This window comes from Arachis hypogaea, chromosome 15, assembly GCF_003086295.3.
Source record: "Arachis hypogaea cultivar Tifrunner chromosome 15, arahy.Tifrunner.gnm2.J5K5, whole genome shotgun sequence".
NCBI classification, from domain to species: Eukaryota; Viridiplantae; Streptophyta; class Magnoliopsida; order Fabales; family Fabaceae; genus Arachis; species Arachis hypogaea.
Genome location: NC_092050.1, coordinates 94,997,376 through 95,012,583, shown reverse-complemented (window position 1 = coordinate 95,012,583; position 15,208 = coordinate 94,997,376). Strand labels below are relative to the sequence as shown.

The 15,208-nt window shown below is 36.4% G+C and overlaps 1 long non-coding RNA gene and 2 other non-coding genes across 3 annotated transcripts; 1 reads left to right on the top strand and 2 right to left on the bottom strand.

Annotated features, from left to right (window-relative positions):
* Positions 1-1,002: 1,002 nt before the first annotated feature.
* Positions 1,003-3,419, top strand: LOC112750422 (uncharacterized). Its single transcript, XR_003175775.3, has 3 exons — positions 1,003-1,469; positions 2,298-2,523; positions 2,608-3,419. It is a non-coding gene; the product is annotated as an uncharacterized lncRNA (long non-coding RNA).
* Positions 3,420-8,600: 5,181 nt separating this feature from the next.
* LOC112752762 (small nucleolar RNA R71) lies at positions 8,601-8,708 on the bottom strand. The gene has a single exon (XR_003177179.1). It is a non-coding gene; the product is annotated as a small nucleolar RNA R71 (small nucleolar RNA).
* A 6,065-nt stretch (positions 8,709-14,773) lies between these two features.
* Positions 14,774-14,881, bottom strand: LOC112753160 (small nucleolar RNA R71). Its single transcript, XR_003177556.1, has one exon. It is a non-coding gene; the product is annotated as a small nucleolar RNA R71 (small nucleolar RNA).
* Positions 14,882-15,208: the final 327 nt, after the last annotated feature.

The window sequence follows — 15,208 nt, the reverse complement described above, 5'->3', positions numbered from 1 at the left end:
AATTTGTTAAAATAAACTCTGTAATATTTTAATATTTTTAAATAAAAATTAAATTTAATTTGTAATATAATTAAACATCTTTAAATATAAAAGAGTATTGACAATCAACAAAAAAATATATAAAAGAATATTTAAAAAAAAAATATTTGATTGTTAGATTAGTTCTCAGATTACTTTAGACCAAATAGTTAGTCAAGTAACTTTTTTTTACTTTTTTTTAGCCAACAGCTAGTAATTAGCATACATCTTTTTTGTCGGTTATTTACGATAAATTCCTTCTTAATATAGAGATAATATGTCAATTCGTACCTCACTACATGACAAAACAACACTAGGCAAACTGATTGTACAATGAAACATCAAAGTTCCAGTTTCGTACATGAAACACGGGATCATTTTCCCCTGTTGTATTGTCTTTATTATTTAATATATCTAAATAGGGTTATTCTAAATAACTAATAACTTTTTTGAACAACATAAATAATGGGCTTTAAAATTGGCCAAATTCAAGTAAAACACATTACATCCTAAATTATTCACCTAAATTTTAATATTAGAATAACCATCTGCACGTCTAGTGAATAGAACATCCGATATATTCATTGTTCACATTGTTCAATATTTTCATTGTCTACTGTACAAGATGTCTCTGGTACGGGTTGAGAGATGGATCGAGAACCTGCGGGTCGAGGCGGATGCCGAATTATTCGACTGGAGCGATGGGGGAGGTACCTGCAAAGACACTCCGACGCTCAAGTCAGAATGGATCTGAGAGGTATAAGATGTGAGGAATGAATCCCTACCTGGAGGGACCTGAGTCCTCTATTTATAGGTGATGATAGTTATCTTATCATATCTTATTTGAGTAAGATAAGGGAGCCGTTTCAATTCGAAAGTTGGTTAGGAACTCTAATAGGCCGATTTGGTGGGTCGGGCCCAGGTAGCCGAATTCGGGGACTATCCTGGGTTATGGAATCCGTGGACCGGATCCGTAACATCTACCTATACTTTTTCATCTAAATATGTGCTACATACAATGGCCCAAGAAAAAGAGAGAGGGTGGGGTGATGGACAGGCTTGTGGTATGGCTTCTACTGGTCGTAGAGGTAGCCCAAGAAAAATACAGGTCAGTAGCTCAATCTAGGTGCACCGTCACAGCTCTCAGCTACTACTACTCATCTTCTTCTTCCTCATCCTCCTACACCCATGGCACTACCAACCGTTACTGCCACTGCTAACCACGTGGTTTTTTTCCCTATTTCAAGGGATGTTACAATAGCCCTTTTACATGTTTTGTCACCCATCACCATGATCTTGACCCTAGGTTCCCGCTTACATCCTCAGCCTGTTTCTCAGTGTCATTAGTCTTAACCTCAAGTAGACTCATCTCCATCCAAGCTTGATGATCAGCCTGTGGCCTATGACACCAGCAATACCAAATAGGAGTTGCGTTTTGATGGCAATAACTGGTATGATTTATTTTTCACTTTTATACTGTTATATATCCAACACAATCTGTTTACTTTTTAAATATCTTTTATTATCATTGATTAAATAATTGGTATCATCCTCGTGTCAACCGCATAGGTGGTTTATCCTAAAGTTTAGTACGGCTCCTGATTGTGTGCAAAACTTTTGGAGGGACTTATTTAGGTTAAGTGGTTCATAAAGACTATAAGTTTACAATGTTTACTAACTTAAAACCTTCTTGAGGTAACTTTATTAATAATTTCATTATTTTTATCAGCAATATTTCTGGTTTTAACACGGTCAAGAGTAGTAAATGTGTTAGTTTCACGATATCCTAAAACTAATTTTTATGATTAACAATTCTAAATATCATTAATAATTTTATTATTGTACCAACTAAAGTTGTTCAAGAGTGTCAATCAACTAAGAAATTTTTCTTAAGTATTAAAAGCAAACTAGATACCATATGAAATTGAGTAAGTCAAAATTAAATCAGAAACAACCTTAGAAGATAAGATGAGCAACCTGACTACATTTAAGAGTTCAAAAGCAAACTTTCTATTTAGAGGATATGAGATTTTTCAGAAACTATTTTAAATGTCTATTTGAAGTTAGTATAATAGACCTCAGAAGATATCTTTTAAATATTTACATCTCAGAATCAGCTTTTCAATGAACTTCAAATAAGCTTGCAATTTGAGTTAATCGACATATGTTTTCATTGCAAACAAGTCATAAACTTGAGGAAACTTTTAAGTTCATTTTTCGATAAATGTATTAAAAGTGCAATTCAACCTCTGTTCTCATGTATTTTTCACAACTTCAAGAAGTACAATGCTTGGCATATTGGGGTAGCCAAGTGCTTCTGGGACATGTTCTCCGACATCCATCGCAAGAGAGTCTGATAGATTGGATTCCTTTGGAAATTCTTGCTCTGTTGAAGGAGTACTAAGCCACAGAGGATAACAACCGCACAAGGGCCAAGGTCAGGCCACTAGTGGATTATTGCACACTAGCAGCTCCATTAGATATGCTACTACGTCAATGAAAATGGTAAGGTTAATTTGATCATTCTTGCCTTTAATTTACAGTTAATCCTTAAATTAAATTCACTTACATAGACTATTGTCACTTTAGGAGAACGAATCTGGCCACCCACTTAGTAGGAGCGAGCTTTTTAAGCAAGTCCATACACGAGAAAGCGGATCGTAGGAAGTGGGTTGATAGGGTTTATCTTGTGTTGAATTTAGTCGATTTTATCAACTTATTTCACCTTTATTCAATGAAATAGCATGGTTTTGTGAATTTCTCATGAATTTTGCTCAAGATTAAAAACATGCTATTTGAGCTCTTAATTTGCTAAATTTAATTCACTTTAATTCCATTCGATGCCTTGATGTGTTTGATGAAGTGATTTCAAGTTTAGAAGGCAAAGATTGGGTTGAAGGAATAAAGAAAAAGCATGTAAAAGTGGAAAATTCATGAAGAAATGAAGTTTTGAAAATCTGCCCAGTTTTGCGTATGCGTGATTAGAGTTTTCGTCCAGCGACGCGTATGCATGACCCACGCGTATGCGTGACAAGCAGCACGTGACCAACTTAAAGAAACACGCTGGGGGCGATTTCTGAGCTCATTGAGGTCCAAATCCAACTCAATTCTGAAGTATTTGAGGCCAAATTCAAGAAGGAACCAGGGGGAGCAATAAGTATAAGTTAGAAACATGTTTTAGGGTAGTTTTCTAAAGAGAGAAGCTCCCTGTTCTCTCTAGAATTATGGTAGATTTAGGTTTTAATCTTGTCTTGATTTAGTTTTTCTTGTAATTTCTTATTCTTACATCTTTGTTCTCTTAGTTTACATTGTTAATTTCTCTTTTATGCCACTTTTTAGTTTATGAACACTATTGTTAATTTCAATTTCCTTTAATACAATTTGAGGTTTTATGTTTCTTATTGTTTGATTGAGTTATTATTGTTACCTTCTTGCATTTGGTAATTTTAGATTTTATTATTTCTTGTTAATTTACCATATTTTTATTTTTATGCATACCAAGTGTTTGATAAAATGTTTGGATTAGTTTTAGAGTAGATTTGAGTATTCTTAGCTTGGAAAGAGAAATTAGGAGGTAATCTTGATTCATTAACACCCAACTTATGTTGGTGATCTAGAGTTGTTAGTTAATCTTGTTTCCATTGACATTACTTATGGATTGAGGTTAACTAGGCATATTTGACTTTCTTCCGATGCGAAGATAACGTAATAGGCTTAATTCTTTTTAATTATTGTGTTATGATTAATGACTAGGATAGAAAACCTTGATTCTCAATCCTTGCCATGAATGTCTCTTTAGTAGTTGTTATCTTTAATTGTTTAATTTATTTTATCGTCATTTAAATTTCTTTCCATTTAATTTCTTGTCTTATCATCAACCCACCCCCGTATACTCATAACCAATAATTATGCACTCGATTGTAATTCCTAAGGAGAACGACTCAGGAGCAATACTCTCGGTTATTTTTATTGGGTTGAACTTGTGATAACCAAATTAAACTTTGATGGAGAATCCATTGTTGATCTAGACTATGCTTACAATGAAGTGATTCTTTTTATTGAGAAATTTTAGACCGGCATAAATTCTTACCCATCATGGGTCAATCGTCCCTCTGATGGTACTAGTATGAGTTTAGTTGATTAAAATTTTAATTTACAAACATGTTATTTACGTGTTGATTATTATTAAATTTTATATTTAATAAAATTTACACACAAACATCCCGCCGAGGTCTCTACAAAGGCAACAAACTTGCCTCCCATTTTGGAGGAAGAGGTGTGGACATAGATGGTGGGCAAGCACAAGCATGGTAGAGTGTATGGCACACGGCACATCAATAGCAACATCAGGGTGAAGGACAGACTTGAAACAACAGATCAATTTGCTCAACATGGATCTTACCCAGCAAATAGACCAACAGACCAAAGTAGAAGCTATGGTATGTTAAGCTAAAGGCATGCTATCATACACATCGTGATGCATGGAGGCGGATTCACTGGAAGCAACAGCAAGAGATTACCCGACATCGAGGGAAAGTCACTAGCTTCCAGCAAACTATTAACACTCACGAAGCCCACATGACTAAGATGAAGAACGCGTCTAACTCGTGTGGCAGTGTCTAGTTTCTCCTCTACCTTCCTTCCTATCTCCCCACAATTCACCACCAACATCTTCAAGCCCGCCTAATCACCTCAAGCTCATTTCAATAAGGGTTATAACTGATTTATTTAATTTGTTAACATTATTAACAATTTTTTTATTTATATTGAATATATTGTTTTCTCATTTTATTATAATTGTTATTTAATTTTGGTTATTGATGAGCGGATAATTTATACGCTTTTTGGCATTGTTTTTAGTATGTTTTTAGTATATTTTAGTGAGTTTTTATTATGTTTTTATTAGTTTTTAAATAAAAATCACAATTCTGGAATTTACTATGAGTTTGTGTATTTTTCTGTGATTTCAGGTATTTTCTGGCTGAAATTGAGGGACCTGAGCAAAAATCTGATTCAGAGGCTGAAAAAGGACTGCAGATGCTGTTGGATTCTGACCTCCCTGCACTCAAAGTGAATTTTCTGGAGCTACAGAAGCCCAATTGGCGCACTCTCAATTGCGTTGAAAAGTAGACATTCTGGGCTTTCTACCAATATATAATAGTCCATACTTTGCCCGAGATTTAGTGGCCCAAATAGGCGTTCCAAGTCAGCTCAAGAATCCTGGCGTTTAACTCCAAAACTGGCACAAAAGCTGGAGTTAAACGCCCAAACTGGCATAAAAGCTGGCGTTTAACTCCAAGAAAAGTCTCTACACATGGAAGCTTCAATGCTCAGCCCAAGCACACACCAAGTGGGCCCGGAAGAAGATTTCTGCATTAATTACTGATTTCTGTAAACCCTAGACTACTAGTTCTCTATAAATAGGACCTTTTACTATTGTATTTTCATCTTTGGACGTTTAGTCCCTAGACCTTGGAGGCTGGCCATTCGGCCATGCTTACACCATTATCACTTTTGTATTTTCAACGGTGGAGTTTTTACACACCATAGATTAAGGTGTGGAGCTCTGCTGTTCTTCATGAATTAATACAAAGTACTATTGTTTTTCTATTCAACTCAAGTTTATTTCTTCTCCAAGATATTCATTCGTTCTTCAACTTGATGAATGTGATGATCTGTGACACTCATCATCATTCTCACCTATGAACATGTTCCTGACAACCACCTCTGTTCTACTAGCAATGGCTTGAATGCGTATCTCTTGGGTTTCTAATCTAAGATTGGAACCTTTGTGGTATAGGCTAGAATTATTGGCGGCCATTCCTGAGATCCGGAACGTTTAAACCTTGTCTGTGGTATTCTGAGTAGAATCTGGGAAGGGATGACTGTGACGAGCTTCAAACTCGCGATTGTTGGGCGTGTGACAGACGCAAAAGGATCAATGGATTCTATTCCAGCATGATCGAGAACCAACAGATGATTAGCCGTGCGGTGACAGCGCATTTGGAACGTTTTCACTGAGAGGACGGGAAGTAGCCATTGATAACGGTGATGCCCAACATAAAGCTTGCCATGGAAAGGAGTATGAATGATTGGAAGAAGACAATAGGAAAGCAGAGGTTTAGGAGGAACAAAGCATCTTCATACGCTTATCTGAAATTCCAACCAAGGAATTACATAAGTATCTCTATCTTTATTTTATGTTTTATTTATCTTTTAATTATCAATTCTCCATCACCATCTGAATTAGCCTGACTGAGATTTACAAGGTGACCATAGCTTGCTTCAAGCCGACAATCTCCGTGGGATCGACCCTTACTCACGTAAGGTTTATTACTTGGACGACCCAGTGCACTTGCTGGTTAGTTGTGCGGAATTGTGACAAAGTGTGATTCACGTTTGAGAGCTCCAAGTCCTTTGGCACCATTGTTGATGATCACAATTTCGCATACCAATTTTTTGGCGCCGTTGCCGGGGATTGTTCGAGTTTGGACAACTGACGGTTCATCTTGTTGCTTAGATTAGGTACTTTTCAGAATTTTTAAGAATGGATTCTAGAGTTTCAAGGTGATGTCCTTATCATCCCAAAAGCTGATTGATTCTCATCAATTTAGCTGCTGAATGTAATGTCCTGCTGAAGCTTGGCCAAACATGTCTAATCTTTTTAGACTGAAGCTTTAGACTAACATTGCATGATTCCTGGAATTCTTATTAAAAGTTTTGATTCTCTTTATTTTCTTTTCCATATAAGTTTTGAAAATCACAAAAAAATTTATAAAACCATAAAAATTAAAAATATTTTATGTTTCTTGTTTGAGTCTAGTATCAATTTTTAAGTTTGGTGTCAATTGCATGACTTTCTTCTTCTTGCATTTTTCGAATTTATTCATATTGTTCTTCATTGATCTTCAAGTTGTTCTTGATGATTTCAGTGCTCTGATCTTTAAATTCTCCTATTTTGTGTGTTTTGTTGTTTTTCTTATGCATTCTCAATTTGTTAAAACCTCTAATACAAAATTTCTAAGTTTGGTGTCTTGCATGCATTGTTCATTTGATCTTAGTTGCATTTTTTGTTATTTCTCATCATTAAAAAAATTCAAAAATATTTTCAAAATTGTGTTTTTTCAAGCTAATAATACAGAGAATTGAAGATTCAGAACATTCAGCAGAGGAATCAAACAGAAAAAGCTGGGCGTTCAAAACGCCCAGTGAAGAAGGAAAACTGGCGTTTAAACGCCAGCCATGGTACCTGGCTGGGCGTTTAACACCCAAAAAGGTAGGATTTTGGGCGTTAAACGCCAGAATGGATGCCATTCTGGGCGTTTAACGCCAGAAGGACACTAGAGGGAAGATTTTGTTTTTAATTTAGATTTTTTTTCAACTCTTCATAATTTTTCAAAATCAAATCTTTTTCAAATCATATCTTTTCAATCATATCTCTTCAAAATCAATTTCTTTCCATTTTTTTTAATTTTCGAAAATTCTTGTTATAATTAATGATTTACTTCAAAATTTTCTAGTTGTTACTTGCCTATTAAGAAAGGATCAAATTTTAAATTTTAAGAATCATATCTTTTAATTTCTTGTTAGTCAGGTAATCAACTTTAATTTTAAAAACTTTCTTTTTCTAAATTGATTTTCAATCATATCTTCTCAATCATATCTTTTCAATCACATATTTTTCAAAATTAACTCTCAATCATATCTTCTTAATTTCTAATTTCAAGGTCTTTTCAAAAATCACTTCATTTCTTTCCCAATTTGAGTTTTCGAAAATCATCAATCAAATTTTCAAAATTTCTTTTAATTATTTCAAAATATTTTACTTTAATTTTCGAAAATTCTTCCCTTCTCCTCACATCCTTCAATTTAAAGGACTAATACTCCTCCTCAAGGTACAATTCGAACTCCCTCCTTCTTTATATGTTCGAATTCTCTTCCATCTACCTCCTCCTTCTATTCTTCTTTTCCTCTGACACCTCAAGAAATCTCTATACTGTGACATAGAGGATTTCCTACTTTCTTGTTCTCTTCTCTTTCATATGAGCAGAAGCAAAGATAAAGGCATACTTGTTCAAGCTGATCCTGAACCTGAAAGGACCTTGAAGAGAAAGCTAAGAGAAGCTAAATAACATCTCTCTTTAGAGGGCCTAACAGAGCTTTTCAAGGAAGAAGAAACCATGGCAGCCGAAAACAACAATGCCAACAATGCAAGGAAGGTGCTTGGTGACTTTACTGCACCTACTCCCGACTTCTATGGGAGAAGCATCTCAATCCCTGCCATTGGAACAAACAACTTTGAGCTTAAGCCTCAATTAGTTTCTCTAATGCAACAGAATTGCAAGTTTCATGGACTTCCATTGGAAGATCCTCATCAGTTCTTAGCTGAATTCTTGTAAATTTGTAACACTGTCAAGACCAACGGGGTTGACCCTGAAGTCTACAGACTTATGCTTTTTCCTTTTGCTATAAGAGACAGAGCTAGGACATGGTTGGATTCACAACCTAAAGAGAGCCTGAACTCTTGGAAAAAGCTAGTTAATGCCTTCTTGGCAAAGTTCTTTCCACCTCAAAAATTGAGCAAGCTTAGAGTGGATGTCCAAACCTTCAGACAGAAGGAAGGTGAATCCCTCTATGAAGCTTGGGAAAGATACAAGCAATTGATCAGAAGATGTCCTTCTGACATGCTTTCTTAATGGAGCATCATAGGTATTTTCTATGATGGTCTGTCTGAACTATCTAAGATGTCATTGGATAGCTCTGCTGGAGGATCTCTTCATCTGAAGAAGACGCCTGCAGAAGCTCAGGAACTCATTGAAATGGTTGCAAATAACCAATTTATGTACACTTCTGAAAGGAATCCTGTGAATAATGGGATAGCTCAGAAGAAAGGAGTTCTTGAGATTGATACTCTGAATGCTATATTGGCTCAGAATAAAATATTTACCCAACAAGTCAATATGATTTCTCAGAGTCTGTCTGGAATGCAAGCAGCAACAGGTAGTACTAAGGAAGCTTCCTCTGAAGAAGAAGCTTATGATCCTGAGAACCCAGCAATGGAAGAGGTGAATTACATGGGAGAACCCTATGGAAACACCTATAACCCTCCATGGAGAAATCATCCAAATCTCTCATGGAAGGATCAACAGAGACCTCAACAAGGTTTCAACAACAATAATGGTGGAAGAAACAGGTTTAGCAATAGCAAGCCTTTTCCATCACCTTCTCAGCAACAGACAGAGAATTCTAAGCAAAGCCACTCTGACTTAGCAACCATTGTCTCTGATCTAATCAAAACCACTCAAAGTTTCATGACTGAAACAAGGTCCTCCATTAGAAATTTAGAGGCACAAGTGGGTTAGCTGAGTAAGAAAATTACTGAACTCTCTCCTAGTACTCTCCCAAGCAATACAGAAAGAATCCAAAGAGAGAATGCAAGGCCATAAACACGTCTCACATGGCCGAAACTGGAGAGGAAGAAGAGGCAGTGATCTCCATTGAGGAAGACCTCAATGGACGTCTACTGACCTCCAAGGTGTTCCCTAATGAGGAACCATGGGAATCTGAGGCTCACATTGAGACCATAGAGATTCTATTGAAGAGCAAGTTGCTAAGTACCTTGGAGCAATCATGAAGCTAAATGCCAAGTTATTTGGTAATGAGACTTGGGAGGATGAACCTCCATTGCTCATCAAAGAACTGGATGACTTGACTAGGCAGAAATTACCTCTGAAGAGACAAGACCCTGGAAAATTCTCAATCCCTTGTACCATAGGCACCATGACCCTTTAGAAGGTTCTGTGTGACCTAGGGTCAAGTATAAACCTCATGCCTCTCTCTGTAATGGAGAAGCTAGGGATAATTGAGGTACAAGCTGCAAAGAATCTCACTGGAGATGGCAGACAATTCAAAGAAATAGGCTTATGGACTTGTAGAGGATGTCTTGGTAAAGGTTGAAGGCCACTACATCCCTGCTGACTTCATAATCCTAGAGACTGGGAAGTGTATGGATGAATCCATCATCCTTGGCAGACCCTTCCTAGCCACAGCAAAAGCTGTTATTGATGTTGACAGAGGAGAATTGATCATTCAAGTGAATGGAGACTCCCTTGTGTTTAAAGCTCAAAGATATCCCTCTATTACCATGGAGAGGAAGCATGAAGAGCTTCTCTCAATACAGAGTCAAACAGAGCCCCCACAGTCAAACTCTAAGTTTGGTGTTGGGAGGCCACAACCAAACTTTAAGTTTGGTGTTGAACCCCCACATTCAAACTCTAAGTTTGGTGTTGGGAGGTTCCAACATTGCTCTGAACATCTGTGAGGCTCCATGAGAGCCACTGTCAAGCTATTGACATTAAAAAAGTGCTTGTTGGGAGGCAACCCAATTTTTACTTATCTATGTTAAATTTCTATTTTCTTTTGTTATTTTATGTTTTCTGTAGGTTGATGATCATGTGAAGTCACAAAAACAATTGAAAAAGCAAAAACAGAAGGAAAAACAGAATGAAAAATAGAACACCCTGGAGGAGAAACTTACTGGCGTTTAAACGCCAGAAATGGGCACCAGACTGGCGTTTAACGCCAGGAATGGGCAAGAAGCTGGCGTTAAACGCCAGAAATGGGCAGCAGCCTGGCGTTTAATGCCAGGATTGGTAGCAAGGGGCGTTTTGCACGCCACATGGTGCAGGAATAAGAAATCCTTGACACCTCAGGATCCGTGGACCCCACAAGATTCCCACCTACCCCACCTCTGATGAGCGGATAATTTATACGCTTTTTGACATTGTTTTTAGTAGGATCTAGTTACTTTTAGGGATGTTTTCATTAGTTTTTATGTTAAATTCACATTTCTGGACTTTACTATGAGTTTGTGTGTTTTTCTGTGATTTCAGGTATTTTCTGGCTGAAATTGAGGGACTTGAGCAAAAATCAGATTCAGAGGTTGAAAAAGGACTGCTGATGCTGTTGGATTCTGACCTCCCTGCACTCAAAGTGGATTTTCTGGAGCTACAGAACTCGAAATGGCGCGCTTTTAATTGCGTTGGAAAGTAGACATCCAGGGCTTTCCAGAAATATATAATAGTCCATACTTTGGCCAAGAATTGACGACGTAAACTGGCGTTCAACGCCAGCTCTCTACCCAAATCTGGCGTCCAGCGCCAGAAAAGGATCCAAAACCAGAGTTGAACGCCCAAACTGGCACAAAAACTGGCGTTCAACTCCAAAAATGGCCTCTGCACGTGCAACACTTAAGCTCAGCCCAAACACACACCAAGTGGGCCCCGGAAGTGGATTTATACATCAAATACTTACTCATGTAAACCCTAGCAGCTAGTTTATTATAAATAGGACCTCTTACTATTGTATTAGGCATCTTGGGATTACCTTATGATCCTTTGATCACGTTTTAGGGGGCTGGCCATCTCGGCCATGCCTGGACCTTCACTTATGTATTTTCATACGGTAGAGTTTCTACACTCCATAGATTAAGGTGTGGAGCTCTGCTGTTCCTCAAAGATTAATGCAAAGTACTACTGTTTTCTATTCAATTCTTCTTATTTCGCTTCTAAGATATCCATTCGCATCCAAGAACGTGATGAAGGTGATGATTATGTGTGACGCTCATCATCCTTCTCCCTTATGAACGCGTGCCTGACAAACACTTCTGTTCTACATGAAATAAGCTAGAATGAGTATCTCTTAGATCTCCTAACCAGAATCTTCGTGGCGTAAGCTAGAATGATGGCGGCATTCAAGAGAATCCGGAAGGTCTAACCTTGTCTGTGGTATTCTGAGTAGGATTCAATGATTGAATGACTGTGACGAGCTTCAAACTCGCGAGTGTTGGGCGTTAGTGACAGACGCAAAAGGAGGGTGAATCCTATTCCAGCATGATCGGGAACCAACAGATGAATAGCCGTGCCGTGACAGGGTGCGTGAGCATATTATTCACTGAGAGGAGGGGATGTAGCCACTGACAACGGTGATGCCCTTGCATAAAGCCAGCCATGGAAAGGAGTAAGACTGATTGGATGAAGATAGCAGGAAAGCAGAGGTTCAGAGGAACGAAAAGCATCTCCATTCGCTCATCTGAAATTCCTACCAATAATTTACATAAGTATCTCTATCCCTATTTTATTATATAATATTCGAAAACTCCATGATTATTTTATATCCGCCTGACTGAGATTTACAAGGTGACCATAGCTTGCTTCATACCAACAATCTCCGTGGGATTCGACCCTTACTCACGTAAGGTATTACTTGGACGACCCAGTACACTTGCTGGTTAGTTGTATCGAAGTTGTGACTATTATGAATTCAGATCAAAGCACCAAGTTTTTGGCGCCATTGCCGGGGATTGTTTGAGTTTGGACAACTGACGGTTCATCTTGTTGCTCAGATTAGGTAATTTTCTTTTTGTTTTCTTTTCAAAAATATTTTTAAAAAAAAAAATCTCTCATCTGTTTTCGAAAAAAAAATCAAAAAAAAAAATGTTTTCAAAAATTTTATTCAAAATTTTTAAGAATGAATTCTAGTGTTTCATGATGATTTGTTGAATCCTGGCTGGCTGTAAGCCATGTCTAATCTTTTGGACTGGGGTTTCAACTTACCATCACAAAAGAAGAGATTCTCACACATTTAGTTGTTCTATACTTGAAAAGTATCCATATCTGCTGAAGCTTGGCTGGCCATTGGCCATGTCTAGTGTTTTGGACTGGAGCTTTCTTTGAAAGCTTGGCTGGCTAGTGAGCCATGTCTAAATTCCTGGACTGAAGCTTTAGACTAACATGGCAAGATTCCTGGAATTCATATTAAAAATTTTGGAATCCTTAATTTTCTTTTTCATATAATTTTCGAAAAATATAAAATAAAAATCCAAAAAAAAAAATTAGAAAATCATAAAAATCAAAAATATTTTCTGTTTCTTGTTTGAGTCTTGAGTCATGTTATAAGTTTGGTGTCACTTGCATATGCATCTTGCATTTTTCGAAAATTTCATGCATTCATGGTGTTCTTCATGATCTTCAAGTTGTTCTTTGTAAGTCTTCTTGTTTGATCTTGATGATTTTTTGTTTTGTGTCTTTTCATGTTTATCATATGCATTCTTGAATTCTTAGTGTCTAAGCATTAAAGAATTCTAAGTTTGGTGTCTTGCATGTTTTCTTTGCATTAAAAATTTTTCAAAAATATGTTCTTGATGTTCATCATGACATTCAAAGTGTTCTTGGTGTTCATCTTGACATTCATAGCATTCTTGCATGCATTCATTGTTTTGATCTAAAAATTTCATGCATTGCATATTTTTCATGTTTTTCATAAAAATTTCAAAAATCAAAAAAATATCTTTCCCTTTTTCTCTCATCAAATTCGAAAATTTGGATTGACTTTTTCAAAAATTTTTAAAATCAAATTGTTTCTCATGAGTCAAATCAAATTTTCAATTTGAAAATCTTATCTTTTTCAAAATCTTTTTCAAAAATCAAATCTTTTTCAAAATTCTTAGTTATTTTCGAAAATAACATAATCAATTAATGTTTTGATTCAAAAATTTGAAGTTTGTTACTTGCTTGTTAAGAAAGATTCAAACTTTAAGTTCTAGAATCATATCTTGTGATTTTTTTTTGAATCAAGTCATTAATTGAGATTTTAAAAATCAAATCTTTTTCAAAAACTAATTTCTATCATATCTTTTCAAAAATATATTCTTATCTTATCTTTTTCAAAAATATCTTTTCAAAATATCTTTTCTAACCTCCTAACTTCTTATCTTTTCAAAATTTGTTTCAACTAACTAACTAACTTTTTGTTTGTTTCTTAACTTTTTCAAAACCACCTAACTAATTCTCTCTTTCTAATTTTCGAAAATATCTCCCCCTTTTTCAAAAATTTCTTTTTAATTAACTAATTATTTTTATTTTTATTTTTGATTTCAAAATTTTCGAAAAATACTAACAAATTTTCAAAAACCAATTTTCAAAAATCACTAACTCCTTTTCAAAATAATTTTCGAAAATTATACCTCCCCCATCCTATTCTATTTATTCATTCATATCCTAACATCTCATCTCACATCTCTTCCATTCTCACAGTTGTGTTTCTTCCTTTATATTACATTCTTTGTCTCCCCCTTTTCTTCCACTCACAAAGGGATCCCTATACTGTGGTATAAAGGATCTCTATTATTATTATTATTTTTCTGCGCCTTCTTCTTTGTCATATGAGCAGGAGCAAGGATAAGAACATTCTTGTGGAAGCAGATCCAGAACCTGAAAGGACTCTGAAGAGAAAATTAAGAGAAGCTAAAATACAACAATCCAGAGATAACCTTTCAGAAATTTTCGAACAGGCAGAGGAGATGGCAGCCGAAAACAATAATAATGTAAGGAAGATGCTTGGTGACTTTACTGCACCTAATTCCAATTTACATGGAAGAAGCATCTCCATTCCTGCCATTGGAGCAAACAACTTTGAGCTGAAACCTCAATTAGTTTCTCTGATGCAGCAGAACTGCAAGTTTCATGGACTTCCATCTGAAGATCCTTTTCAGTTCTTAACTGAATTCTTGCAGATATGTGATACTGTTAAGACTAATGGAGTAGATTCTGAAGTCTACAGGCTCATGCTTTTCCCTTTTGCTGTAAGAGACAGAGCTAGATTATGGTTGGATTCTCAACCCAAAGACAGCCTGAACTCTTGGGATAAGCTGGTCACGGCTTTCTTAGCCAAGTACTTTCCTCCTCAAAAGCTGAGCAAGCTTAGAGCTGATGTTCAAACCTTCAGACAGAAAGAAGGTGAATCTCTCTATGAAGCTTGGGAAAGATACAAACAGTTGACCAAAAAGTGTCCTTCTAACATGCTTTCAGAATGGACCATCCTGGATATATTCTATGATGGTTTATCTGAGCTATCAAAGATGTCACTGGACACTTCTGCAGGTGGATCCATTCACCTAAAGAAAACGCCTGTAGAAGCTCAAGAACTCATTGACATGGTTGCTAATAACCAGTTCATGTACACTTCTGAAAGGAATCCTGTGAGTAATGGGACGTCTATGAAGAAGGGAGTTCTTGAAGTTAATACTCTGAATGCCATATTGGCTCAGAATAAAATATTGACTCAGCAAGTCAATATGATCTCTCAGAGTCTGCATGGAATGTAAGCTGCATCCAACAGTACTCAAGAGGCA